The sequence below is a fragment of the Phyllobates terribilis genome, unplaced genomic scaffold, assembly GCF_046119375.1.
Source record: "Phyllobates terribilis strain yellow unplaced genomic scaffold, ASM4611937v1 Scaffold_3__8_contigs__length_932513732, whole genome shotgun sequence".
NCBI classification, from domain to species: Eukaryota; Metazoa; Chordata; class Amphibia; order Anura; family Dendrobatidae; genus Phyllobates; species Phyllobates terribilis.
Window position 1 is genome coordinate 45221440 of NW_027362763.1, and position 4361 is coordinate 45225800.

Sequence of the window (4361 nt, forward strand, 5' to 3'; positions counted from 1 at the left end):
CATGTTCATTAATTTTGCGTTTCCGCATGCGGAATCAATGTGCGGATGGTACCCAAGTCTGGAGGAGAGGAGACTCTCATCCAGACCTGGGTACCAAAGAACCTGTAAAAAAAAGAATAAAATAAAGTTTATACTTATCTTCTGATGTCTTCCCTCCGTCGCGCTGTTGTGTGCAGGACCTGCCACGTCATTGAGTCATGTGACCCATCACATGACTCAATGACGTCACCGCAGGTCCTGCACACAACAGCGTGAGCCGCTCAAGACTCTGGACGGGGCAGAGAATGCATCGGTAGGTGAGTATAAACTTTATTTTTTTATTTTTTACCATTCTGATTCTTTTTTTTTAACTATTACTTGGTCACACTATATAAATCCATGCCGGTTGCATGGATTTATATAGTGTGAACAAGTTGTCAAGCACTTTTCCAAGTGATGCTTAAATCACTTGGAGAAGTGCTTGATAACCCGCATGCGGAAATGCATGCAAAGACGCTGCAAAGACACCTCACAAACGCTTCTACCTGGCGGGAAAACCGCATGTAAAATCCGCATGCGATTTTCCCACCAGGGAGAAGCGTAAAAAATATGCTTCAGTTCCGCAACGTGGGCACTTAGCCTAAGAGTGGAGGTGCTGGAAGGGACCAGTTCAGGGCCCAGTTCAAGGCCAGTGGACTGAGAGTCATCCAGGGAACAGAGTAACCTGAAGGAACAAGTAGCAGCAACATAAGGCAGTAAGAGGACGGTAGCGACAATATTCAGTGGGACATCCCTCAACGTCTGCGGCCTACGGCTGGAAAAGGATATGGAGAAGCCTACCTTGATTTCGTCTCCAGAGGGGAGAACGGGCGAGGATCCACAGAGACAAGTCGGGGCAGAGTCCTGGGAAGCTGCGATGCCGGACAAGACATCCCTGGGGCAGGAAGTGCCATTAGAGCGAGTGATATCTCAGGCAACCGAAACCGTAAATGCTGTGTTACACTGTGCTGTACTCATGATCAAGTCTCAACTGAGTCTATGGAGTAAAGATGAACTGTTGAAAATGAGTCAAGAGTCTGGTTTGAACTTTGTGATCAAGCCCGGACCCAGGACCATCACAGTGGGAAAGATCGAACCTCTTGGAGCAAAATTGAGTGTTGTCCATTACAAACAAGCCACACAACAGCCAGGACATTATCTTTTATTTGTAGGGAGCCAAGGTGTGGGAGAACTTGCCTACAACTACCTCTCAGTGCCCATTACAAGCTGGGGGATGATAATACTAGCCAGGGAAATGAGCCATTGGCCAAAAATGTTCCCTGGCTATTAATAACAGCTCACAGCTGTTTGATTAACATTTACTGGCTAGATTACAGGGGGACCCCAGAAAAAATTGATGTAGAGTTACCCTATAAAATCTAACCAGCAAAGCCTAAACAGACAGCTGTGGGCTGATATTAATAGCCAGGGAAGGGGCCATGGATACTGGCCCCCTCAAAGGCTAATAATATCAGCCCTCAGCAGCCCCAAAAATGGCGAATCAATAAGATGCGCCAAATCTGGTGCTTAGCCTTGGCTCTTCCCACTTGCCCTGGTGAGGTGGAAAGTGGGGTAATAGGGTTGGGGTTCATGTCAGCCTTGTATTGGCAGCTGTCATGAAACCCAGGGGTTAGTAATGGAGAGGCATCTATAAGATGCCCCCATTACTAACCCCATAGTAAGGCTGTGTGCACAAGTTGCAGATTTGGAGCAGATTTGCCATGCATATTTGCTAGCAAAACCTGATGTCAGCAAAGTGAATGAGAAACCTGAAGTGTCATGCACACGTTGCGTTGAGTATTTTTGACTTGTAGATTTGCAGCAGTGTTTTTCACCCATTGAATGCACTAAAAAAATGCAGGCAAAAACGGCTGCAAAAAAGATGCAAAAACGCAACATTTTTGAGGCTGCGTTTTCCTGCCAAGAGATGCAGAAATGGTGCAGTATTTTCTACACACAAAATACTCAACGTCTGCACATACAGTACATACCCTAAAAGTTTGGAAATAAACACACAGCCTAATTACAATCCTTTATTTGAAATAAAAGTCAACACCCTGTTTAACACATTTATTAAAAAATAAAAAACACAGTTAAACTAACCTTAACACCTAATCCATTAAAGCCAATGTCCCCTGTAAAAAAAACAAAAATAAAAAAGCTAATTTATACTCACCTTAACACCTAATCCTCTGAAGCCATTGTCCCCTGTAAAAAAACAAAACAAAAATAAAAAACAACTATATCCCTCACCTATCCGAAGTGGAAAGAATCAACATTGTTCCACGCCGTAATCTATCTGTGTGACATGTGCTCTTCAGCATGAACGGTGGCATGAGGCGACTGTCCATGCTTAAAAGCAGCGGAGAATGAGCTGCAGCTAGCGGAGCCCATGAACTGTGGTGACCTCAGTGAAATCACCGCAGTTCACCCGCTGTGCATTTTACACAGCATGTGCACTGCGGGTGCTGAATACAACTCACATAATTGTCTCCTGCTCGCGATGATCTCACCACGAGCAGGCAACAATGATGAGAGTTGCCTTCAGCAGCCGATGCCTGGGACCAGTGAGAACTGTACCGCGCCGGTACTTGTCATGCTGATGATACACGGATGTTTTCCGTGTGTCATCAGTGTGCACACGTGCAGCACGCATTTTGTCCGTGCTGCGCAAAAAAACCTGACATGTCTGCGGGTTTTTCACACGGACACGCGGTTTATGTTAAAAACCTGATGTGCGCACATCCATTGAATACAATGGAGGCCAGAGAAAGCTTACATCACCTTCCCATAAAGCTCTGCAGCTGTCACATGGTATACCACACCAATCAGAAGCAACTATAGCCTGTATAAAAGCCGAAGGCAGGGAATGTAGCAGTCATTTACTGGCGAATCTACATAGTTAGAGGACATCACAGCTCAGGAATAGAGGTAAGAAAAGAAAGCTTTAATACACTGAATAAACAATGCAGACAGTGTGTGACAAGCAGGGATGTGGAGTCGGAGTAGTGGAGTCAAAGTCGGTGTCCATTTTGGTGGAGTCGGAGTCGGTATAAAATGGACCGACTCCTAAAATATATAATAAATTGGGTACAGTAGTACAATGTAGCATGTGTTGTAAATGTTTTCATTAAAATTTGGGAAAATTATGAAATGTCCTATAAATGTCTGTTCTGCTCCTGATCTAAGGATCTCAGCTTTTAGCGGAGATGATTCTGTGCTGCGCTTTATGTACATGCTCAGTAGTGAGGCAGTGCTGTGGAGTGGGAGTTGTGGAGGAAATTGAGGAGTTGGAGGTTTGGCTTACCAACTCCACAGCCTTGGTGACAACACAGCAGAGATATATGGCTACCATCCATATACCCATAATTATGTTGAGGTCACTTTAACATGTGTTGGAAAAGAAGATTCTTAAAAGTGTTCAACACAGTCCTAGGAGTGTTATACGCGTGTTTTCCTAGCAATTGGAGGCTTTGCAGTACTTGCGATTAGCGGGGCAAAACACATGAAAACTAAAAAATTCAACGAAGCTGAAGAATTTGGATTTCAAGATTCCTACATTTCCAAGTATAAGATACAACGCACTGTGGTACAACAGCTGGAAAGGAAAGAATGCAAGTTTGCCGGTAGCTATTCCATGACTAGGATGGGCTGTTAGAAAAGAAATAGAGGTCATCGGTCAGTGTCAAGTATATTAATGACATTCTCCTTTCTTGGAGAATTGCTTTCTTTTGTAGGTATGGCAGCTGACTTCACTGCTCAACATAGGTGTTATTTCCCAGAAATGAGACGGCACTAAGGCTGAGTTCACACGATGCGTATTTAATGCGTTTCCGCGGCGTTTTTGCAGTTGCATAAACGCCGCGGAAACGCATGAAAAACGCATGGTAGAAGGGCAGCAATGTTCCCCAATTGAAATCCGCATGTGCTGTGCCCATGATGGGGATTTTTCCGCAGCGTAAACGCTGCGGTCAAAAATCTGCAGCATGTCAATTAATTTTGCGGAAACGCTGCTCTTTTGCCGCCATTGACTTGCATTAGACCGCATGGAATCCGCATCACTGTATATGTTGATGCGCTTTTCATGCGGTCTAATCTGCGGATGGTACCCGGGTGTGGAGGAGAGGACTCTCATCCAGACCCAGGTACCATTAAAAAAAAAAGAAGAAAATAAAAAATACATATATTCTCACCTTCTGACGGCCCGCGCAGCGCTCCTGCTTGGTTCCCGGCACTTCGGGGTTGAATGAAGAAGGACCTTCGCTGACGTCAGAGTCATGTGACGGGTCACGTGACGCTGACGTCGGAAGGTCCTAAAGTCTTCACTGCCGGCAGCCGGGACC